Source organism: Culex quinquefasciatus, chromosome 3 (assembly GCF_015732765.1).
Source record: "Culex quinquefasciatus strain JHB chromosome 3, VPISU_Cqui_1.0_pri_paternal, whole genome shotgun sequence".
Lineage (NCBI taxonomy): Eukaryota > Metazoa > Arthropoda > Insecta > Diptera > Culicidae > Culex > Culex quinquefasciatus.
In genome coordinates, this window is record NC_051863.1 from 175,201,170 (window position 1) to 175,227,928 (window position 26,759).

The 26,759-nt window shown below is 34.7% G+C and overlaps 1 protein-coding gene across 10 annotated transcripts in view; it reads right to left on the reverse strand.

Moving 5' to 3' along the window:
* Positions 1-26,759, reverse strand: part of LOC119768832 — a 138,282-nt gene that overhangs the window by 16,200 nt on the left and 95,323 nt on the right. The gene's annotated exons all lie outside the window — the stretch shown is intronic.

Here is a 26,759-nt window from a genome sequence, read left to right on the forward strand (position 1 = left end):
ACCACCGCCAATAATGACCCCACCAGGATAAGGGATCTTCCAACGGATGAAGCTATCTCCTTGGCTGGCTGGTTGGCTAGATTTATGGGTTCATCGGGCAAACGGTGTGTGTGTGTTTGTGTGTGTTATGTTAATAGTTTGGACAAAACGATTGGACCCGATGGCCATTCCGGTCGCCAATGAGGATAGATGGAGTTAACGATGCCATAAATTTGGGATTGTGGATGGAATCCCCGGAGAAGCAGCTGTTGCTCCTCGGAAGATTATGTGTATCAATATGAAGTGCGGTTGTGCTGCGTTAATATCAGGTTGATGGACTTTAATAAAAGGTATTTTTTGTAGAGTGAAGGTAGTAAAAATGTCTTTTTAATAATCCTTTTGATTTAAAAATAACATAATTTTACAGTGACCCATAATAGACAGTCCGGGGATCTTAGTCCGCCCAAGTCCCACTACACAATTCATCCCGCAAATCCACTGTGACGGCATAGTTTCACCAGCTGCTACCTCTTAAGCTCCAAGTTCTGAACCACTACACAGCCAGCAAGGTCGATCCCGATCCCGGTGCATCAGGACCGACGGAAATCCGAGTGCTTCATGCTTATGAATAAATAAGCTGGCCTGCAAAAAGGAAAGTTTGCCCCAGGCCAACGAGCCAATAATGCTGGCTGGCTGCTGCAACTCGGCAGTGTTTTGCTTCGAGGAGGAAGTTTTTCCTTGAACTCACCCCGTTCAGCGAACGCCCCCCACCCCCACTTGCGACTGCCCTGTTGCATTCTGGCAGGGGGACAAAAAAAAAAGGACAGAGGAGCGGATGCTTGCGGCTCTACGTCGGACCGGATTGGTCTCCCCGGATTGCCCGGTCCTCCACTATCTGGTTCTACGCTTTACAACTTCTGAACTTTTGAGTTCTTCTTTTTATTTCTATTTGCTGGAAAGATTCCGACGATAACTTCGTTCCTCGGGCAAGATGCTAAAGAGTTTTTTACCTGTTTTTTTTTGCGAAGTTATCAGCTAAAGAAAACGGAATGTTGCAGCCAGGTGATGAATAGGATGGTTAAAACATAAAATGTTAAACTTTTTTTTTCCTCCGAGTACACTTGTTAGAGTTAAAACGCTATTTTTTTTGTCAAGGTAAAAATCCAAACTTTAAAGTGTCACGATATCTATTATATCATACAGATTTCCACGAAAAAGTAGTTTTCTTCTCACGGTCTTCTGAAAACTTGTCGAAATTAATCTTTCGCTGAATTTTGGCTGAACGCATTCCTTTGTTGGCAGCTATGCTAATTAGGTTACCGATTTGCATATCACATTTCCCATTAATTCTACGCGCTCTCCTAGCATACCAATTACCACCAAAAGTAACGCTAGACCATCAGCACGTATTCTGAAAAGCGTCTTATCTGTTTTGGATGCTGATATCCTAGACATGCTGGTTGTCCTTACCTTTGGTACAATTTATTTTTCGTTTAAGTTGTTGCACGTTATCACTTTTAATTTGTGAATGGAGGTAGAATAATTAGATTTTAATGAAATTTTAGATTTATAATTCCCAATTAAAACTCAGGAATTGAATTTTAAAGAATCAGGAAATAAAATAATTTTCTTAAATTGGAAAAAAGGCACGTTTTTTTAAATCACTAAAAGTTTGATTAAATTTTTTATTCAAAAATCCTCTTAGTTTTTAAAATCATATTTGCAATTAGAAGTAACTTTTATTTTTTTAATATAGTGTACCGTTTGAAATTTAAAGACATTTTTAGGTAATTGTTTTGAAATATGTTCAGGTTTGTGGTATTCAAAAATACTGCATGACTGATTATTTTGATGAAATGCTATAAAAAATTGTGTGCAAAAGTTTGGCCGCCGAGCTATTTGAAAAAAAAAAAAAAAAACGGTGCACTGTTTTCAAGGTACAGCTCTAGAGTTTTTTTTGAAAAGGTCCAATAAACCAAATTTTCAGTGTTTGCTTTTTGGGTGTTTTTTGATACCCCTAACTCAAGGCGGTTAAAAAAACACCCAAAAAGCAAAAACTGGAAATTTGGTTTATTGGACCTTTTCAAAAAAAACTCGAGAGCTACTTTACATTTATTCTTCATGTTTTCGTATTTTTAAATATTGTGCGTGATTGTCGAGTCCTGAAAATATATTTTTCGAAAGCTTCGGAAATGTGCAATAAAATTGACTTAGAGTCAGTTCAAGTTTGAACCTTAATTTACTAAAACACACAAATAAAAGAAAAAGAAACAAGAAAATTTAAGTTTCTAAAGCCAAATCCATACAGCTTTTCATGTTTTTTAAATAATATTTCAGAAATTAATGGTCTCATTTTAATGTTCAAACATTGAACATTTGTGATTTTTTCCGATCTCTTCGAAAAAAAAAAACATGGGTAATTCTCCGCCAACTCACACAGCAGTTGCCACGACCCCTCTTCGAATTGCGTGAAACTTTGTCTTAAGGGGTAACTTTTGTCGCTGATCACGAATCCGAGGTCCGTTTTTTGATATCTCGTAACGGAGGGGTGGTACGACCCCTTCCATTTTTGAACATGCGAAAAAAGAGGTGTTTTTCAATAATTTGCAGCCTGAAACGATGATGAGATAGAAATTTGGTGTCAAAGGGACTTCTATGTAAAATTAGACGCCCGATTTGATGGCACAATCAGAATTCCGAAAAAAACGTATTTTTCATCGAAAAAAAAACATTAAAAAGTTTTAAAAATTCTCCCATTTTCCGTTACTCGACTGTAAAAATTTTTGGAGCATGTCATTTTATGGGAAATTTAATGTACTTTTCGAATCATCATTTTTTTTCGAAGGGTCATTTTTTCATTTAGAACAAAATTTTTCATTTTAAAATTTCGTGTTTTTTCTAACTTTGCAGGGGTTTTTTTTAGAGTGTAACAATGTTCTACAAAGTTGTAGAGTAAACAATTACAAAAATTTTGATATGTAGACATAAGGGGTTTGCTAATAAACATCACGAGTTATCGCGATTTTACGAAAAAAGTTTTGAAGAAGTTGGTCGTCATCGATCATGGCCGTTCATGATCACCCGCGACAGTCACGGACGACGAAACAAAGAGAAACGCAAAAAGTATCTTTTTCAACACTTTTTTTTCGTAAAATCGCGATAACTCGTGATGTTTATAAGCAAACCTCTTATGTCTACACATCAAAATTTTTGTAATTGTCTGCTCTACAACGTTGTAGAACATTGTTACACTCTAAAAAATAACTCTGCAATGTTAGAAAAAACACGAAATTTTAAAATGAAAAATTTTGTTCCAAATGAAAAAATGACCCTCTGGGTCAATGTAGTTTCGAAAAGTACATTAAATTTCCCATAAAATGACATGTTCCAAAAAATTTTACAGTCAAGTAACGGAAAATGGGAGAATTTTTAAAACTTTTTAAGTGTTTTTTTCGATGAAAGATACGTTTTTTCGGAATTCTGAGTACGCCATCAAATCGGGCGTCTAATTTTACATAGGGACTTTTGACACCAAATTTCTATCTCATCACCGTTCCAGGCTGCAAATTATTGGAAAACACCTCTTTTTTCGCATGTTCAAAACTGGAAGGGGTCGTACCGCCCCTCCGTCACGAGATATCAAAAAACGGACCTCGGATTCGTGATCAGGGACAAAAGTTACCTCTTAGGACAAAGTTTCACGCAAATCGAAGAGGGGTCGGGGCAACTTTTTCCGATTTCGTGTGAGTTGGTAGAGAATTACCCACATTGGAATCAAGACTATCATTTTAAAATGGTCAAAAATCAGTAGTACGCCCTTTTGAAATGTTATAGTCGATTCTGAAAAACTGGATTTTTTCAGTAAAAAACTAAACTTTGGGTTTCTTGAAAACTGAAAACTGAAAACTTTTCGATTGAAAATTTAATTTTGTATTACAATCTGAAGCCAACACTTTTTTTCGAGTTAATTTTCTATTTAAAAAAACACATTTTTCCAAAAAATTAACTCAGCGGCAAAATTTCTATTCTATGACACAAAATTCGCGGTTTTTTGTCCACTAAACATATCAAAAGTTACAAATATTAAAAAATATGGATTCTGGGATATTGATTTTTTTGTGAAAAAAAAATAATTAAAAAATCGGCAAAAGGATTTTTTGTGCACAATTTTTTTCTGAAAAGTCCCTATCTATACCTAAAACTTTGTTGAAGACATTAAACCAATCAGAAAGTTTCATTTTTGTATGGAAAGCTGCCGAAATTGTATAGACCTTTTGTGGGTGGTCGAATGACACAAATTGGCTGGTCAAGCCCCGAAAAAGTTTGAGCCATATAAAAAAAATACAAAAAAGTTGTAAGAAATCGGCCGATTTCGTAGAGAATTGCTCACATGTCCATTTAGTATGACCAGTTCTCAAAATTATTTGGAGCTTTGTATGAAAAAAAAGAACTGGCTTCTTTTGACATAAGAAATGCATGGGAAAAAAGCTTAAAAAATACAGAAAAAAATTCCCCGCTCAAGTTTGGATGGTTTTTTTTTACTGTGTTAGCACTTTTCCATCCTCGTGAACTCTCCTGGAACTCGGCAGCAACGTGGCAAAGTGCATGATTGTTCCGTAAATAGTTCGAGGATCTCATGGTTGGGTTACCAGCAGCCATCGGCTGTACGTCCGGATATTTCCCTAAGAGCACTTTTATCATCATCGCGTACAATCTCTTTATGCATTTTCAAGTGGTGGTGATGGTAAGTGTCTACTTGTTTGTGTACCGCGCACACACACACAGTCATAAGCCCACAAATGTGAGCACATTCATGCAGGGGAGGTCCATTCCATAACCGGTTCCGACCGTTTGCAAAACTTCAAATTGTCCCAGGGCACGTTTTTGCCACCGTACATACCGGCATCCATGGGATGTTTCGGGACACAGTCCAGCATGGTTCCTTCCTGGAAGCTCAGCCCGAGGAGAGAGCTGCTACTACACGATGACGACAACGATGGCTGGCTGGCCAGAATCTAGATTATAAGCGGATTTTGGCTGGTAAGTCCCACCCCCTCTGCCTGTTCTTCTCGTGTGGTGAACTCGAGAAATATGATTACCGGCGAAAATTAACAGGCTTCTTATCCGGGGGAATTATCTCTTTGTTGTTGTTCTACCGTGTACCGTGCTGCTGTTGGCGTTCTGGGGGCGTACAAAAGCAGAGGAGGAATGAATTTTGGGAGCATTTATGTGCTGAAAATTTTATGAGATGATGAGTTTTATAACGGGGGATTTCGGGGAAGAGACTGATCTGCTTGTGAAAGTCGTTCTTCAGATATAAATTTTTGAAGGGTGGAGAAACTAAAGATAACGATAACGAATCCACTACGATGTAATGTCAAAGCCTTTTAAAAAAGCACTAGAAAAACATATTTAGAAAGAACAAATCATCATTTCAGTTCTTAATCTAGTTCATTGCAATTTTTAACTTATTCCACAAAAAATATTTTTTTCCAAATATAGCAACCTGGCAAGTGCTTAACTTAATATCCTTTAAATATTTGATTTTCCTCCAAAAATACTAGATTTGAACGTTCCTCTGAATTATATTAGGCATAAGTTTATTTTTTTCAGTTATGAACTACATCAATGAAATGTGAGGTAACTAGGTCACATCTTTAATTGCTTCAAGGGCACACGCTGAATATTGCAGCGTTTAATTGATCAATATGATAATGTTGTTTAATGTTAATCTTTTGGCTAAAAACTACTAATGGCTTTGGGCATAATATACTTCTAATAACTAACTGAAGTAGAAATTAATTTTTAAACTAACAAAAATTAATTCTGAAAAAATATATTTTGAATAAAAATTATGTAAAATCCATAAATTTTCCATTTTTTTAGACCGAGCCACGTAGCCTAGTGGTTACGCTTCCGCCTCGTAAGCGGTAGATTGAGGTTCAAATCCCGGCTCGGGCCAACTGGTGATCTTTTCCCTTCCGGATTCGATTGATTAGTAAAGGGAAGGTAGTGTAACGTCACAAGCTGGACCTTATCATAACACCTTAAGGAAGGCGACCCATGGAATTTTAACACTATTCCTAACATGCTATCATTTAGTTAAGAAATATCTACTGAATCCGCTTTATAAATGCGGCCCCGATGGGAAAAATGTACTTTACTTATAAATTTTACAGAGAATTAATAATTTGTCAAATAAATTCAGAACTCCTAACTTGAAACTTAACAGCCAAAATTTCTTCAGAACAAAAACATCTGTTCATGTTAAAAAGAAGTCACACAAGGATTCTCAAAACTCTATTCTCATTGAAAAAATCAAAAAATGACTGAAATTAAAAAAAGTGCTCAAATTTTTAATTAACTCACCTAACTTAAATTTCTGTTAATATTAAAAAAATCCAAAAAGTCACAAAAAAATAAGTTTGTATATTTTGAAATTTAAACAAAACAACTCAAAAAAATATTTTTTGCAATTCCGTCGTCAAACTACTTACTTTTCCTGTCATTCTTGAACGACGAAATAGCCTACTTTTCTGTACCAAAAATAACAGAATCGAATAGCAACACTTTTCAAAACAAATGCTGGAAAGTTTTACTTTTCAGCACTCAAATGGGTACTGAAAAGTTGAACTTTTCAGCACTTGTTTCGAAAAGGAACACTTTTCAACATTTTTTTTGATTTAAACGATTTTTTGACAAAATACATGAAAATTTGACATAAAATTTCACTCAGTGTGTGTTTTTTGGATTTGCAAAAAATGTTGTATGGAACTCGTTGCAAAACTTGATTTTTTCAGCACTCTTCGTATTTATCCAACTCGGTGAACCTCGTTGGATAAATGTACAACTCGTGCTGAAAAAATCTTCTTTTTGCAACTTGTTGCATAAACTACTATTTTTCCTGAGGGCAAAAAACACAAATTTCAGGCCTAATTTTTAATCTCTTGAAACAAAAAGTATCTTAAAATGCTTTATGTAACATGACTCATGTTACTGTCAACATTTTTCAAAATACCAATGTGTTCGGCAGTCCCAAAATTCAAAATTTGGTCCGAGCTTAAGAGTTTTCTACATATTTGAATAAAAGTAAAGAAATAAACGAAATAAATTGTTTCAAAACATTTCCGATTGCACAAGTTAATAGAATGAACATTAGGCCGTCCCAAAAATAATGAAAAGTTGACAAATCTTTGGTGCTCACCCCTAGAATAATTCTAGGCTAGAATGATAGATTAGGATGTCAGGAACAATGTTTTCATACAACAGAAAAATCCCAAAAATGGTTTACAACTCGCGCGTGGAGCTTGAATGGAAAAAGTGCATTTTTCGAGTATTTTTCAGAAATGCGAGTAACAATCATTAAGTCATTCAAATTTGGTCGCCTTGAGCTTCAAGTTATTGTTTAATGTCCCCTGAACAAATTCCTGTACAGACATGGCCCATAAAAGCTTGTGTTTGGGCATGGCAGCGCGTTTCAAGGAGAAAAAAATTGTATTTTCAGCTAAAAAGTTTCAAAAATCACTTCCCAAAACGAGTCAAAAAAATTTGCAGTCAAAACTAATGCATTCCAACTTATAGAAACTTTCACGGAGATCATTTTCCTTTTTTAACCTTCAATATGTCTACGCATATTTGCATTTTAGTGAACAAAAAGCAGAGAATTTTTAAAATTCGTAGTAGGGGAACAGCATCTAATTCCAGCGTGCCTGTAATGTTGCCATATCAGCTCTTTGACATTCAATTACAGCTCATTAAAAGCGTTTTCAACTGAAATCGAGTGATAAATAGCTCAATAGGAAGTGAGCAAGCAAGTTTCTTCAAAAAGTTTTGCAAAATTTGTTGTTTAAATAGTGAAAATCAGCCAATTGGACGGAGTTAGGAGCGAGTGCTTAACCTGCCAAACATACAAGAATTTCCCCTATATAGGAGTTTTTAGCATAACAAATTGGCTACTATGATTACAAACGGGAAGGCATATATTTTGGATATTTTTATTTTGCTCACTCAAAAACGATATTTGCTAATAATATTTCATGAAAAAACATGAGATTTACTCACAATGTATAAAATTAATGCATAAGTTTTGACTTCAATTTTTTTTTGCACGATTTGGAGAGAGATTTTTGAAAAAAATTAAGTAAGAAATGCAAATTTTTTCCCCTAAAACGCCCTGCCATGCCCAAACACAAGCTTTGATGGACTATGTCTGTAGCTGTACAAGAATTTGTTCAGGGGACATTAAATTATAACGTGAAGTCCAAGGCGACCAAATTTGAATGACTTTAGTATGATTGTTACGCACATTTCTGAAAAATACTCGAAAAATGTTCTTTTTTTATTCACGCTCCACGCGCGAGTTGTAAACCATTTTTGGTTTTTTTTTGTTGTATGAAATCATTGTTTCTGTCATCCAAATCTATCATTCTAGTGGTGAGCACCAAAGATTTAACAACTTTTATTTTTTTTGGGGCGCCCTAATGAACATTTAATTTGAACAAATATTGTCTTTTCCCCCTGACTTTTTTTTTGAAATAGTTACATTATAATTATCATAAATTTATTGATTTTTTAACATTTAGATGAGACTATCAAAAAAGATTGTTAATTTAATTATTAGTTTTTCAGATCTATGACCTACACAGAAGTGGCAGTGCGTGGCCGAATGGTTACGCTGTCCGCTTTGTAAGCGGATGATTCTGGGTTCGATTCCCATCTGCTGCAACCTTCCATCGGATGAGGAAGTAAAATGTCGGTCCCGGCCTTGGTTGTTAAGCCGTTAAGTCATTCCAGGTGTAGGAGTCGTCTCCATGCCATAAGTACAAACAACACACCAAACCAAGCCTACTCCGGTGGAATCGCTGGCGGCGGTTGGACTCGCAATCCAAAGGTCGTCAGTTCAAACACTGGGGTGGAAGGTTCCTTGGAGTAGAAAGAGGTTTGGGTGCTCTCCCCATTCAAGCCTTCGGACTCCTAGGTTCGAGCAGAAACTTGCAATAGAGACCACAAAAGACCCGGGGGTCGTTAATGTGGATGGTTTGATTTTTTTTTGACCTACACAGAAAAAAATCAATCTTCGTAATCGTGAATTAAGTTCACGAATGTGAGAACCAGGAATTTATTCATGAGTATGGTGCATTTGCACTATAAACGTGAATATATTCCTTTGTGGTCCTCGAATTCGTGAATTTAATTCACGATTTTGAGAATTGATTTTTTCCGTGTATTATTACTTGGGGGCAGCGGCAGAAGTAACAAAAATCAACCTTTTTTAATCCATCTCAACCCTAATTTTGCTTTACGTACCGTAAAAAGGGGTGACTTTGAAAGCCGTGACTTTGATAGGTTTGCGATTTTCCGCAAAATGAAGAGTACAATTAAATTAGTACGGAATTGTTTAGAATCATACTGACCGTGGTAGAGAAGTGTTCAAAGTACCTCAAAAAGAACTTTTCATAAAATTTTGAAAAGTTTAAAGAGTTAGTTAACTGTAGTTAAGAAAACGTTGATGAAAGTCATTATTTTAAACTTCTCAAAGTGTCATGATTTTATCAATGAACATGGTTTTAAATCGGAAAACGAATTTCATTTTCGGATTTTATGAACAATTTTCCACTAGGAGAAGGGTAAATAAGTTTTTAAATAATAAATAATATGTGTTTTTAAAACACAATTGAAAAAATCTCCATATTTATAGGCAATTTCAGTTGAAAAAAAATCATGTTAAATGTGAAAACTTTTGATTCGTGCTTTGAATTCAGTATAAAATACAATATAAATCAGTAATTTTATAAACAAAATCAGTTTAAAAAAATTTCACGCCAAATTTCGTCTTTTAAACAATTTTACCTAAAATGTGTATGTGTTTTGTTTAAAAGCTTGTAAACTTAGTTAACTTAACTCTCAAAAACTATATCACATACTTTAGTGATGGTCCATTTAACGTACAAATAAAGTTTGATCATCTTAAATATGAATTTAACAAGAAAAACTATGACTATCAAAGTCACCCCGGAATTTAAACTAAGAATTTTTAACGTAACTATTTTTCTAAACACTATTGAAAAAACTTTTTTTTCCAAAATAATGCATGGAATTTGTGTGGCCTACCACAGTACATGTTTTAAAAATAAAAATCTTGAGAAAAACCTTACCTGCATTTTTGCATGAACAACTAAATTAAACTTAACAACTTCCGAAATTCGAAATTGGCCCGAATAGAATAAATCCGGTCCAAATTCGTACAGCTTAAGTAAAAAAAAAATCAAGTGTATATTTTTGATCAACATTCCCACGTAAAAAACATTTGCTAGTTTTTTTTATTCTGATTCGATAAGTATACGTGAAGATAGGTCTAGGAGGAATATTTAAGAAGTTAATTTTTCGATCGATTTCATTGCTTTTCCCAAGTGAGGAAGGCAACGATGATGAATTTATCCACTTATTTTTTTCACTTTACCGAAGGGAAAACTGGCACAATTCTGGATAAAAATTTGAAGAACATTTTTGTAAATACCTCACAACTGGTAACTTTTTAACAAAATCCTCAATGTTAAAAGGTAGCTGTGAATGCCAGTTTTGTTAAAAAGTTACCAACTGTCTCGGATTTTGTAGCTTCAGCTGTCAGTCCGCCCTTTCTCGTGTTGTTACGAAATTCGAATGTTCAATGAGTAAAGTGCGTTTCACTTTGGGCAATTTTCTTCCTCAGGTGATATTTAAGCAGAATCTTTCCAACAGGGTCAATCTAAAACATACATTCGCTTAGTTTATAGTTTTTCGCTCTTTTGAAACGTTCTGCAAGCTTGAGAGATAACTTGGTTATAAAGAAAGAACGAATAAAGCATCCTTCCATGCTGCAGGGTTTTAAAACCATACTAAATTGCATTTTATCGATTTTTGTAGCAAAAACTCTTCCCCCTCCACAATATGTCCAACTTGCACGCTCTATAACCGTTTTAAATTTAGCGACCTTTGGACGGAAAACTTTGTAAACGACGATGTAACTTGGTTTATCGTTTAAAGCAAAAAAAAAAAAGAGAACATCTTTCTTTCACAAAACAAAAAAAAAATCAGTCTCATTCTTTCGCGTTCTGTACCACTGTCTCATGGTTGAAAAGTTTCCGCTTTCTTTCACAACATACGAGAAAGTTAAAATTGAGTTTCGCTTTTACTTTTCACGTTGCCGCCAAGATGCCATTTATATATTTGAGGACCTAAAAGTGGACCTCGCCAAATCGAGCCGGGTCCCTTTCCTGATACGTGCTCCGTTTGGGACTGTTTTCAGGTGGCCCTGGCGATAGATGGATGTTATTTTTTTTTTTCGTTTCAAGACCAAAGTGATGTAATTATCTGGGAAGCACGGTAGATGTGGCCCTAATGACGAATAATGGGAACTTTCCGTGGAAGCTGGTGGAAAATTGGAGCAGATTAATTGCTTGGGGGGAGATTTTGTTTTTTTCTTCCAGGATCGAAGTTTTAAGCGGATTGGTGTCGATCGTGACTGTTCAGGAAAGGGATTAAATTTTGTTATTGTTGATTGACAAAAAATGAGAGTTTGATGATATGAGCTTTTCAATTAGGTAGAGTAAAAAGAATCTCTATGTGAGGTAAAACAATGCAGAATTTGAAATTCGAATATCTGAAATTTTCCACCCTCAGAGAGAGGGAACCATTCGAGGCATGGATATAACATTCTTTTTCAAACGCATGCCACTTCTTATCCCAATTCGAGTCCGAAAACGAATCCTGGAATGTCCGTCCAAACTTCCCAGCAAGGGCAAAGATATCTGAGCGTCACATTCCATTTTTGAAATTGATATCTCTGCTTTCTTGACGTAGAACGGCGAAGATGATATTCCGGGAAGCATCGCACAATTCGCTGCAGAGCTGTTTGTTGGGAAACAATTCCTCAAGTTGCAGGAAATCGAGAAATTGGTGCAAGTCAGCAGAATTTGTGTGCCGTCGAATTCGCAAAGATAGAAAACTATGCAAAGGAATCATTGAATAACTTTATAAAACTTACATAAATTCCCAAATAAATTGAAAATAATATAAAAAAACCCGAGTAATTTCCTAAAACAATGTTTCCCTTAGAGACGTTCTAAAAACCATGCCATTGTAAATAATGAATTAGCTCAATGGGTGAAACAAACAAGTAAACTCTATCGTCATCCAGAGCCTTGTAATCCGACGTCAGGAAAGCTATTCAATATTCCCTTCCTGGTCATTTGACACGGGAGACCAGCACAGCTGTGATCATCGCCGCCTTCCTGCACTTCGGTGCACACTAGAGCGAGGGAAAAACTCGGTTACAAAGTTGAAAATTAAATGAAATGCCAATAGCAGCAAGCCAAACTATCCGGGCTGGGGGAAAGTGGAGAGAACTTTCATGGAAATTCTGTGCTGAAAAACACGTGCCCACGTTGACTGAACAGAACACCGAGCTGGGGCAATGTCACATCAGTTGAGCAACTCATTAAGTACTTAAGAACGTTGAATTCAATTAAGAGCTGCTCCACTGAAGTGCAGTATTTCGTCGTCGTCGTCGTCGTCACTGCTTTTCAATTAGATTTAAGTGAATGGCACTTTTCTGAGCGTTTATCCCTTTTTCGCTGGTTTGGGAACTTGATTTGAATAAATTCGACAGAACGTGATTTTAATGCTAACGTTACATAGTTTGTGTGATATCTTGTGACACGTCTGCTGTGAAAAGATAAAACGTGTCAAAAGAAAGCACACAAGTGAATATTAGCATTGAGGCCAATGTAAATGTTGTTTAAAGATTTTGTCTTGCCCTCTCAGTATTTCTAGAAAAACTAAAAATTTAAATTGCACTGAAAAATACTGCACAATCGATTCAAAATGGTTAAGTACACATTCTTTTTGACTATTTTATTCAAATGGAACATTTATAAGTTAGTTAGTCGTCTGTATTAACAAGCGTTACAGCTGAACAGCTTCCATCACCTTAAAATTGGGCTTTTAAACTTAAAAATCAAAAAATTTCATGGAAGTGGCGTGTATTTTTATTTCAGTATATTTTTTCAGAAACCCCGTCCAATTTCCTACAAATTTGTCTTTGACCACTTTTTTATACGATGCAACGGCTTCGAGATACAGTAATTTTTAAATTACAAAATACAAAAATATTTAAATTCTTCTCAAATATCATTTTCGAGTACAATTGGCTCCATATACACAAAAATGGCTTATATAGGCCTAGGATAACATTTCTACAAAGTTTCATTTAAATCGGAGAGGGTCGGGTACAAAAGTACCAGAAAAATTCCTGATTTGAGCTGGAATTGTTCTATATCGTGATGTCATATGATTATCAGAAAAAAATATTTTTTCATATTATATTTCAATCAATTCAATCTAGATACAATTTTATTTTTTTCGAATTTAATGATTTCAATAGGGTAGGGGACCCAGTTTTCGCCCTGCTCCAGTTTTCGCCCACCTACTGGATTTAATCTGTAATTAGCAAACTCATACCGTTTTTTGGTTGAATTTATTATGCAGGTTTACATATTCATTCATTTCTAGTACTAATTGAAACTTTCCTAATGAATTTCTATTGTTTATTAAGTTTTTATAAGCTTTTCAAAAAAAGCCTTACTGCAGCCGCCATATTTTTGTCAATTTAGACTACAGCGGGTAATAATGTTAATGAGGGAAATTCAACTCATTTTGTCCGAAAATGATGTGAATGAATAATTCATTAGTTCACTGTATGTCTGAATTTCATGAAAATCTAGTGATTTACCTGTTTTAAACGTTTACCAAAGGTTATTTCAATAAAATAAAGTGCGCGATTTCTGGGGTCATGAAAAAACATGCGATCCAATTTTCGACCAGGACGAAATCTAGTATTGTGTTTTAAGATTTTATCTAGAACCAGTTTTCGTTTACCATAAAAACTTTTCTAATCGCAGCGAAATGTGGTTGAAAATATATTTGGAACATTCTAGATTATTTTTAAAGGTTAAATAATCATTTTACACGGAACAAAATCCGGTTTGCGGAATCGCAAACTTTGCTTCCGATTTGCTCTACCAATCGCAAACCTCCGTTCACACCCGTCAGCAGGAAGCATTGCTTCCAATATCGCAAACGGTGATTTTCGATATCGCAAACGTAACGCCGTAACGCATGCCTGCCAAAAGCATGCAGCACGCAGCCACTGCAATATTTACTTTTTTGAATTGACCGTTGCTTTTCGAATTTTGGATGGAAATAAGAAGAAGAGGTTGCTAACTTTTATTTTATTTATTCATATTTATTTCAATGACAAATTAAGAAATTGCGTTGGTGGTTTACTATGATACTGACTGGTGACGGTTCTTATCTGGCAGGACAAATCTGCCTTGATGTCCGTGGTGCAGGTGGAAACTGGTGGGTGCCGTCGATTCCGTTGGCACGGTGCTTCCCGTGACATGAGTTCCGGTGCTAGCAGTAGTAGGAGGAGAAGGCATAGGCGCCGTGCACTTGTTGAGTCTTTGTGGTCGGTACTGGACTGCGGTGGCGATGTTTTAAGTGATCGTGTCGGCTTTTTGCGTTTTTTTTTTGCAGAAGGATGTGCGAGTTCCGGTTCTCAGCCTCCTTTTCGTATTTGGTGACGTCGGTGGTGGAGGCTCCAGGATATAGGTGTTGTTGAGACCGATGCAGCGTGCTCGGTCCGTAGATCTGGTTGATTGCCAGCACCGGATTCAGACTCAGTTTCATGACACCGCGCAGTGAGTTGACACTTCCCTAGTTATTGCTTGTGTCCTCTTCGTGCCTTCAGGAAAGGTCCTGGTGCGGATTTAGGTTCATGCCGGAGTCCGAGTGACTCTGGAGCATCTGGCGCCACACGAGAGCAACGAAGGCGCCTAGGTCACGATCGTGGTTTCAAATCCGACATTCACCTCGAGGATCGACTTGAGGGGAGCGGCCTCTGCTAGAATTTTGTCCACTTGGAACGAATCCCCGATCTGGACGCCTTGCTGGCGGGACGGAATCTTCGTCAGCAGTAGGACCGCTTCTGTCAAGGCGATTGCTGAATTCACGCTGTAATCGCGAAGCGTAGACTGCAGAAGATGAAACAAAAACAAAATGTTCAAAAAATATTATAAAAAATACAAAATTAATATTACTGTTCTCACACAAAATGTCTGGCGACAGAATATCTGATTTTTTTATTTCTGAATTCAGGAATTTTAAAATTTTGAAATTTCAGAATAACGGTATTTCGGAATTTTGGAATTCTGGAATTTCGGATATTTAGAATTTTGGAATTTCGGAATTGCGGAGTTTTGGAATTTTGTAATTACAGAATTTTGAATTTCAGTATTTCGGAATTTTGGAATTTTGTAATCTGTAATTTTGTAATTTCAGAAATTCGAATTTCGGTATTTCGGTAATTCGGTATTGTGGAATTTTGGAATTTTGTAATTTCAGAATCTCGAATTTCAGAATTTCGGTATTTCGGAATTTTGGTATTTCGGAATTTTGAAATTTTGGCATTTCGGAATTTTGGAATTTCGGAATTTTGAAATTTTGGAATTTTGGCATTTTGAAATTTTGGAATTTTGGAATATTGGAATATTGGAATTTTGGAATACACTCAAACCCCGATGGTTTGACACCAACTGTTGTCAAACGAACGGGGTCACTTTTTAGTTTGACACCCCTTTTACACGGAGTTCACACACACTACCAAACGTTTGTTTTGATAGTGTGCGTGAGCGCCGTGTAAAAAGTGACAGTTTGTCACTTTTTAGTTTGACTTTGACCAACCAACGGGGTACAAACTAAAAAAGTGTCAAACGAAAAAGTGACCAACCACCGGGGGTTGAGTGTATTGGAATATTGGAATATTGGAATTTTGGAATTTTGGAATTTTGGAATTTTGGAATTTTGGAATTTTGGAATTTTGGAATTTTGGAATTTTGGAATTCTGGAATTTTGGTATTTTGGAATTTTGGAATTTTGGAATTTTGGAATTTTGGAATTTTGGACTTTAGTAATTTAGTAATTTTGGAATTTTGGAATTTTGGAATATTGGAATTTTGGAATTTTGGAATTTTGGAATTTTGGAATTTCGGAATTTTGGAATTTTGGAATTTTGGAATTTTGGAATTTTAAAATTGTGAAATTTTGGAATTTTGGAATTTTGAAATTTTTTAATTTTGGAATTTTGGAATTTTGGTATTTTGAAATTTTGGAATTTTGGAATTTTAGAATTTTGGAATGTCGGAATTTTGGAATTTTGGAATTTTAGAATTTTGGAATTTTGGAATTTTGGAATTTTGGAATTTTGGAATTTTGGAATTTTGGAATTTTGGAATTTTGGAATTTTGGAATTTTGGAATTTTGGAATTTTGGAATTTTGGAATTTTTAAATTTTGGAATTTTGGAATTTTGGAATTCTGGAATTTCGGATATTTAGAATTTTGGAATTTCGGAAATGCGGAGTTTTGGAATTTTGTAATTACAGAATTTTGAATTTCAGTATTTCGGAATTTTGGAATTTTGTAATCTGTAATTTTGTAATTTCAGAAATTCGAATTTCGGTAATTCGGTAATTCGGTATTGTGAAATTTTGGAATTTTGGAATTTTGTAATTTCAGAATCTCGAATTTCAGAATTTCGGTATTTCGGAATTTTGGTATTTCGGAATTTTGAAATTTTGGCATTTCGGAATTTTGGAATTTCGGAATTTTGAAATTTTGGAATTTTGGCATTTTGAAATTTTGGAATTTTGGAATTTTGGAATATTGGAATATTGGAATATTGGAATTTTGGAATTTTGGAATATTGGAATATTGGAATATTGGAATTTTGGAATTTTGGAATTTTGGAATTTTGGAATTTTGGAATTTTGGAATTTTGGAATTTTGGAATTTTGGAATTTTGGAATTTTGGAATTTTGGAATTCTGGAATTTTGGAATTTTGGAATTTTGGAATTTTGGAATTTTGGAATTTTGGACTTTAGAAATTTTGGAATTTTGGAATTTTGGAATATTGGAATTTTGGAATTTTGGAATTTTGGAATTTTGGAATTTTGGAATTTTGGAATTTTGGAATTTTGGAATTTTGGAATTTTGGAATTTTGGAATTTTGGAATTTTGGAATTTTGGAATTTTGGAATTTTGGAATTTTGGAATTTTGGAATTTTGGAATTTTGGAATTTTGGAATTTTGGAATTTTGGAATTTTGGAATTTTGGAATTTTAAAATTGTGAAATTTTGGAATTTTGGTATTTTGAAATTTTTTAATTTTGGAATTTTGGTATTTTGAAATTTTGGAATTTTGGAATGTCGGAATTTTGAAATTTTAGAATTTTGGAATTTTGGAATTTCGGAATTTTGGAATTTTGGAATTTTGGAATTTTGGAATTTTGGAATTTTGGAATTTTAGAATTTTGGAATTTTGGAATGTCGGAATTTTGGAATTTTGGAATTTCAGAATTTTGGAATTTTGGAATTTCGAAATTTTGAAATTTTGGAATTTTGGAATTTTGGAATTTTGGAATTTTGGAATTTTGGAATTTTGGTATTTTGGAATTTTGGAATTTTGGAATTTTGGAATTTTGGATTTTTGGAATTTTGGAATTTTGGAATTTTGGAATTTTGGAATTTTGGAATTTTGGATTTTTGGAATTTTGGAATTTTGGAATTTTGGAATTTTGGAATTTTGGAATTTTGGAATTTTGGAATTTTGGAATTTTGGAATTTTGGAATTTTGGAATTTTGGAATTTTGGAATTTTGGAATTTTGGAATTTTGGAATTTTGGAATTTTGGAATCTTGGAATTTTGGAATTTTGGAATTTTGGAATTTTAGAATTTTGGAATTTTAGAATTTTAGAATTTTAGAATTTTAGAATCTTCGAATTTTAGAATTTTAGAATTTTAGAATTTTAGAATTTTAGAATTTTAGAATTTTAGAATTTTAGAATTTTAGAATTTTAGAATTTTAGAATTTTAGAATTTTAGAATTTTAGAATTTTAGAATTTTAGAATTTTAGAATTTTAGAATTTTAGAATTTTAGAATTTTGAAATTTTGAAATTTTGAAATTTTGGAATTTTGGAATTTTTTAATTTTGGAATTTTGGTATTTTGAAATTTTGGAATTTTGGAATTTTGGAATTTTTTAATTTTGGAATTTTGGTATTTTGAAATTTTGGAATTTTGGAATGTCGGAATTTTGGAATTTTGGAATTTTGGAATTTTAGAATTTTGGAATTTTGGAATTTCGGAATTTCGGAATTTCGGAATTTCGGAATTTTGGAATTTTGGAATTTTGCAATTTTGCAATTTTGGAATTTTGGAATTTTGGAATTTTGGAATTTTGGAATTTTGGAATTTTGGAATTTTGGAATTTTGGAATTTTGGAATTTTGGAATTTTGAAATTTTGGAATTTTGGAATTTTGGAATTTTGGAATTTTGGATTTTTGGAATTTTGGAATTTTGGAATTTTGGAATTTTGGAATTTCGGAATTTCGGAATTTTGGAATTTTGGAATTTTGGAATTTTGGAATTTTGGAATTTTGGAATTTTAGAATTTTAGAATTTTAGAATTTTAGAATTTTAGAATTTTAGAATTTTAGAATTTTAGAATTTTAGAATTTTAGAATTTTAGAATTTTAGAATTTTAGAATTTTAGAATTTTAGAATTTTAGAATTTTAGAATTTTAAAAATTTTAGAATTTTAGAATTTTTGAATTTTATAATTTTAGAATTTTTGAATTTTAGAATTTTAGAATTTTAGAATTTTAGAATTTTAGAATTTTAGAATAAAATTCTTGATTTTTTTGTTAAATTCCTAAAACTTTGCATTCCTTAATTGGGAATTTTTTTTCCTTGTTTTTCTTTCTAATTTTTGAATTTTTGAGCTTCTGAATTTATGAATTTATAAATTTTTAAAATTGTGGGTTCCTGAATTTGGAAGTTTCTGAATTTTATAATGTCCAAATTTTCGAATCTATGAGCTTCTAGATTTATGAATTTCTTGAATTGTGGATTTCTGAATTTCTAAATTTGAGAATTTCTAAATTTCTTGATTTCTGAATTTTAGATTGTCAGATTTAAGAATTTTAGAATATCTGAATTTAAAAAATTATGAATTTGAACTGGCATAAAATTGCAAAATGTCAATATTGCAATCAATCAATATCTTATTTTACGATCTGTTATTTCTAAATTTATAAATTATAAAAAGATTTAAAAGTTTGTATTCATCGAAAAACCAAATCAAACCTGATAATCTATATTCGTAATAGTTTACAAACGCTTCTTAAGGTTTTCCAATGATAATTTAGATTTTAAGTATTAGGTACTTTTCTTGTCCTCTGATTTTTTGTGAAAATTGTAATTGAAGGCAGAGAAGATTTATAAAAAATAGGTTGGCTACAACAACAATAGGACTTATATTAGGCATTTTTTTCCTATCCTTAATTTTAGTATATCCGTAGTAGCAGTTCAATAGGGCGAATCTGCGATTGTAAACAAGCAATTTGTCCCTTTTGCTCAAGTGACACTTCACGTCAAGTAAGAGGGGATATAAACCTTGTTTACAATCGCAGTATCGCCCTATTGAACTGTTACTACGGATATTTAGAAATTTGACCAGATTGTGTTTAGGGAAACCGCTGCAACATCCAAATATTAATTCAGCAGATAGGTTTAAGCAGAACTTACTAATCGATCAGATCCGAATCATACTTCCCATCAAATTTAGTTTAGTTTGCTCGATCACATATCCGACTCGTGTGCAACACGCGAACCGGAAGTCCTACATAACGAGCATCACAGTAGAGAGCCGTTCACTCCGGACCGTCACCAGACCTCGAACACGGAGAGGATCTCGTAAAGGGCACGAGGCCAGAAGGAAAAGCTCGGTATACCGTGAATCCCAAACACATACACCGATTGGCAACCTGTCCAACGAGCGTCCCAAGGGTGCAGGCGCGAAGCGATGCTAAACTCGCCGTGTAGAAATCCTCAAGGATGGTGATCGCGCTGGTGACGCGCCTGAGTACAATCCCAGTCTTGATCCGACATGCCGATGCCTAACTTGATCCGACTTGCGATGCCTAACTCGAGAGCGGAGGCGGCAGGAGAAACGCATCGCATGCCAAAAAACATCCGAAATTCCGGGTCACCACCACACACACGCATACAGCTGCAGCGCGACCCATGCCGTATCAACTTCGTGTTGTTGTGGTTATAAAATCGCCGCCGGTTGCGCCAAATTTGGGACAGGCAGCTGTAGGTGCCCTTGCCGGAAGTCTTCGTAGTAGTTTGGGCGGATTACTCAAGTGTGACGTGTAGAAATCGGACGGTAATCCGCTTCAGCTGACTGGCTCGTGCACTTGGACTTGTGACCTGGTGGCCAAATCTCCCCTTCAACAGCACAGATGTCCGCCCGCTGCTCTGCCGGTTTAGTTTTTACTTTTTGTTCTGTAAGAGAGAAAGTGAGGTAGAATTTCAATAATTAATATGAACTAATTTTACCTACCAATTCTTGATCAATTTTTGGCCAAAATATTGGCCCCGCAGAAATCTGCACCTTCTCGACGGTTTTTCTTGTTTGTTTATGTTTTGCTAGCGGTGCGCAAACAGCTGAATCTGACAGCGTAACGCATTGGCTGCGGCAGGCTGCACAGACAAAAGGACCGCAAACATGATGTTTGCGATTTCGGAAACATTTTTTTTCAATATCGAAACCAAAGCTTCCAATATTGGAAACATTTTCGATGAATTCGGAAACGAGCATTGTTTTCGGATTCGTCACAGTATTTTTCCGAATCCGCCGGCCGGATTTTGTTCCGTGTAATTACTTTCATTCATAAGGGGTTTTTGTTCAAATGTTGTAAAAGTTTACTGGTACATAGGAGAACAAACTGAGCAGAGGATGGAGAAGTAGTTACACATGTGCTTTAATATTTTTATTAGGAGGTACTCGATGTTTTATATTGAGTCAATTCGGGAGCAAATGACTCATAGGGTTAAAGCTCCCCTAACAAAATCAACAACAACATGGAGCTAATTGTAACTGTGTGCCCTTATCTAGGGTGAACAGGGACACATGAGTTCTATCACAAATTTTGATTCAGTCATATTTTTTAAGTGAGAGTGAGAACATGTTTTGGTTTTAGTTATAATAGACAGAGAATCTCAAAATAAGTAGGATATCTGAAAAAAAACTCCTAGGATTTTTTGAACCTCAACTTATAATATGTACGACAAAATATGTGTACATCAATGAAATTTAGCTTCGGGAACATGTTGTGTATCAATAAGAGACCATATTTGCTTAGCTTTGTGTCATAATTTCATTTGATTTCTTGATTTTTGTCGTGGGCGAAAACTGGTTCCAAGGGTGGGCAAAAATTGGATTTAGGGGGGCGAAAATAGGCTCTTCAGAGCACTTTATTAAAACGCAAAATTTTATCAAAAATGAACATGAGAATGATAAAAACCTTGTGGAAACTTAAAATCAAATAGTTTATCAACATTCTACAACAAATAGAACCAAAAACCAAAAAATTGTCATCAAATTCTCATCAAATTTCCTAGATTGCCACTATAAAGTGGGTGATTTCTGGGTCCTCTACCCTATATTTGAAAAAATTGAAATGATCTGTTATCTATTCAAAAAAGGGTCAGCAACTAGCTCTGATTCGAAAAGCTTATAAAAAATGGTATACCAATTTGACAATTTGACAATTTGACAATTTGACAATTTGACAATTTGACAATTTGACAATTTGACAATTTGACAATTTGACAATTTGACAATTTGACAATTTGACAATTTGACAATTTGACAATTTGACAATTTGACAATTTGACAATTTGACAATTTGACAATTTGACAATTTGACAATTTGACAATTTGACAATTTGACAATTTGACAATTTGACAATTTGACAATTTGACAATTTGACAATTTGACAATTTGACAATTTGACAATTTGACAATATGACAATTTGACAATTTGACAATTTGACAATTTGACAATTTGACAATTTGACAATTTGACAATTTGACAATATGACAATTTGACAATTTGACAATTTGACAATTTGACAATTTGACAATTTGACAATTTGACAATTTGACAATTTGACAATTTGACAATTTGACAATTTGACAATTTGACAATTTGACAATTTGACAATTTGACAATTTGACAATTTGACAATTTGACAATTTGACAATTTGACAATTTGACAATTTGACAATTTGACAATTTGACAATTTGACAATTTGACAATTTGACAATTTGACAATTTGACAATTTGACAATTTGACAATTTGACAATTTGACAATTTGACAATTTGACAATTTGACAATTTGACAATTTGACAATTTGACAATTTGACAATTTGACAATTTGACAATTTGACAATTTGACAATTTGACAATTTGACAATTTGACAATTTGACAATTTGACAATTTGACAATTTGACAATTTGACAATTTGACAATTTGTTTTTTTTATTATTATTATTAAAAATTAGGGGACATTAATTTTCAACATCACAATAATCACCTAGGTTCTCAAGCTAGAGAATAATGGGGAATTTATATGAAAACTTCCATTTTTTTCAAGCTTGGAAGTTTATTTGATGAAAAGCTTTTAAATGATAAAAAATTGGTTTGAAAATTAGTTTTAGATGAAAACCCACTTATTGGCAAGGTTTGATCTCACAGACAATAAATTTCCATGTTGATAAATACTTTCAACAAAATATATTTTTTCAAATCCGTAAATAAATTTGCAACTGATTTTGAATCACTATAGTAATCCTTTCTATTAAAAGACTAACCAGTCTAATCAAACCCACTCCATTACAAGAAAAACATGCAAAATATTTCTTGTCTCGTTAGTTATGCAGGCAGACTGGCATTTACTTCACAAAACAATTAACCCACCAACCGTATCGTATCATCATCTATCAACAACAACAAAATAACACCAATACCAGCACTCCAAGCTTCAACCCAAGGACCAAAAGGCTTCTTGCTCAATAGCATGGGACGTGCACCGTTCTGGGGCGATGATATCCCTTCTTCCCCACCCACTCAACCACCCCCTCTTTTGTGGCATGCCTGAACAGAATTCAATTTAAAGATAAACGATGAACAATAGGGAAAACAACTACGCCCACCCCAGCTGCCCCTCCCATTTGGGGTCGTCCTGTAAAATCCGGAGCTCTCCAGCACTTGACTGTCAGAAAGCCAGCAATCTGAGGCTTCAATAAGGCCATCCAGGGTAAAAGAAGGGACTCTTCCTCTTATCCGTATACATTCTAGGCTGGCACGTGAGCACACGCACCCATACAGGAACAACCGAAACGGGTTTGTCCGGGTTCGGGGTTGGGAAATAGTTTCAGTTTACGCTATACGGAAAAATCTGAAGCCCCGGGATGGCTCAACCCGTAATCCTAAAGGACTTACTGGCAGGACGTGTGTTTGCGTTACTTTGAGGTGGGTGGAAGTAATCCAAAATGAAGAGAATAAACTTTTGTGTTTGCGATTAGTAAGGTAAACAGTAGGCGGAAATAGAGGCAATCTAACTTTTGAGGTGAGGCAAATTGTGAGGGAACTTATAGAAATTTAATAATTTTTAGGCAAGATAAGCACAAACTTTTGCATTAATCTTTTGTATAAACCTGTTGCTTCTCAGTAATCAGAATGCCAAAATTTTGATTTTAAATGTTGATTAAAAAAAACTTAAGTAATTGATTGTAAACTGATTGAAATAAATTTTCCAGCATAAAGAAATGTAAATACACTCAACCCCCGGTGGTTGGTCACTTTTTCGTTTGACACTTTTTTAGTTTGTACCCCGTTGGTTGGTCAAAGTCAAACTAAAAAGTGACGAACTGTCACTTTTTACACGGCGCTCACGCACACTTTCAAAACAAACGTTTAGTAGTGTTTGTGAACTCCGTGTAAAAGGGGTGTCAAACTAAAACGTGACCCCGTTCGTTTGACAACAGTTGGTGTCAAACCATCGGGGTTTGAGTGTATATTGATGGGAGTTGCAAACAGTTCGTTTGAGAGTATTTATGTGAAATAGTTGATTGCCTCCAGGACCGGAAATTGCAGTGGTCAGTTGGTTATGAAGAGAAAATTAGTTTCCAAGAGCAATTTCCATTATCACCACAAATCAATTTCCGATATTTTCCTGATTTACTGTTAACTAACAATCGAAATATCTGAAAATTATAATTATAAAATAATTCTCGATAAACAGATGGAAAATTCTCACTAGAGCCAGTTGTGCGTTCTGTTTCAAGCAACTGTCAAACGCGTGTAATCGAGCTGTGGTGAATTCAAATCTGGCGTGGTGTATTCTCGATTGTTCAAATTGCTGATTGGTAAGTTTTGTAAGTTCAACATCACTATTTGTTTAGCTGTTGCCGACAAATTCCAATTTCTTTGATTTTCTTTTCTTTTCTGCAGTTTCAAAATGCTGCGATTAACACCATGTTACTCAATAAAACACCCACTCATTCCTACCTTCCAAATGGGTTAACATACCCATTACTGATACCCTCAAACTAACCTCAAAAGGTCATCATCATGCGGTCCCAGAATGGTTCCTCAAAAGTGATTATACCACAAGTGCCACCAGGAGAGTGTCCTCTTACAACTCGACCTCCTACACGGAGAAAAAGAGTCACCGCTATCCTCGAAGCTAGCATCAAATAATCCTCGTAATAAAGTTCAAAGTCCGGATGAGTTCCCGGCGTACGTACGCAGTTAATTACGGTGACGGGTTTGAAAGCGCTGACGGCCGTCTCAAGTTGACAACGACGACAACGACGGCTGACAGCTTCAGATTTCTAATTACGGAATAATCAACGAGCGTAAGATATGCCTCGCACCTTTGAGGTTAGGTGTTGGATAGGCTGCGGGGCTGCGGGGGGTGTTTGTATTTGATGAGTAAAGTTTTTCCTCTGGGCAGAATTAATTCTGTGAGAAACTTTTATGCTTATTAGAAATGAACAACGTTTGTGGGGACTTTTTTCAGCATAATCCTTTTTATCTTTTTCAGTGAAAAGCTATCAAATATTTATTTTTTAATTAAACGAAAATCAGATATCAATTAACATACAGTGAATCTGTTTCATAATGGTTTGTCAAGTTCAAATCGACCTTCAAACACAAATGAGCTTACAATTACTTACTGCTGGCTTAGTTAAGCCCGACATTACACGCCTTTGAAGTGTTGTCCATAATTGATGGAAAACAAATGACTCTTGCTTCAAGTACGTTCCACTATGAAGTAGAAGGAGACGAAGAAGCGGAAAATGCCTCACTTCAAAGTAAGCGATTGCTCGACTGCACTGTGCATTTATACGAGCCGGAATGCATCCATTTCAAGCGGAAAAGCGATACTTCAAACTGTTCTGGCTGGGAAATTTGAAGTCTGGTTTTCCGTGCACTTCACTGGGTTAACGTTTTTCGGGCTGCGTTTGATGAAATTTCGCTTATTAACTGGAAACAGTAGGGTACAGTTGGGTTATCCGAACTTCCTAACCAAAAAATAATAAATTAAAAAAAAAAAAATAAGCAGAAAAACAATCACCCAAATAGTCGAACATGGTCAATGAATATTTAACGGCCATGGCGACGCCGCCAGTATGGTGACAACCAAAATTTAACGACTTCCACTTGCCCGCGAAACCAATTTGGCTAGTAGGTATAAGAGTCAAAACATTATTTCAGTGAAATTCAAGTTCCAGGAGATGCGTTGGAACATCCTCTACCGCCTAGTGCTGATATCTCGTTTTTGCCAAAAGTGGATAATAGCCGTTTTTTCAATGGTGGGCAGTGTGACCGTTTATTATTTTTGCTGAAAATTTCGCGACGGAAAGAATGGCAGTAAATGTTGGGATATGAGATTTCGGGTATGATAACAGTAGTCGCTATGAACTGAAAGTTTGATACACTCAACCCCCGGTGGTTGGTCACTTTTTCGTTTGACACTTTTTCAGTTTGTACCCCGTTGGTTGGTCGAAGTCAAACTAATAAGTGACGAGCTGTCACTTTTTATATGGAGTTTACGCACACTATCAAAACAAATGTTTGGTAGAGTGTGTGAACTCCGTGTAAAAAGTGACCCCGTTCGTTTGACAACAGTTGATGTCAATGTCTTATTCGAATATAATAAAAATTCCATTAAAAAAAATAAATATGCGTTTTGCAAAAAAAAAAACTTTCCTTGCTTCCCCTTTTTCTCATGAGAAAAAGGGGAAAATTGCAAAGACGTGTTTTTGGACTATTTTTGAATCTAGAATTTATTACCTAACATTATTTTTTTCTTATTAATTAAAAAAAAAGTTAAGTTTAACTTTACCGGATGGATTTTCTAGAAGTTTTGGTAGAAATATTTTTTTTTTTAGAAAATTTTGTGGGACATTTTTGAAAGCGTTGAGCAATTCTTCCAAGTAAAGCCTTGTTTCGAAAATTTTATAATTTAATTTTTAATTTGCCTGTAACTTTTAGGATACAGTCTCTATAATCAAAAAAAAAAAAAAAAAAATTGGCAAAAATATGTGCCTTTTTGCAAGGGTGCTGATTGCTCAAAATCAATTCCTACTGTTTGTCACTGTCGTGACTTTCACCCGATTTATTCCACGATTTACCAATATTTAGTGAATGAGTGTGGCAGGGAAGAGAGAGAGAGTGAGAAGAGAGAGCGTTCATGTGCGTAATGAGAGAGCAGGTCAGCAGAGAGAGAGATGTTGAGAATGTGTGCGTGAGAAAA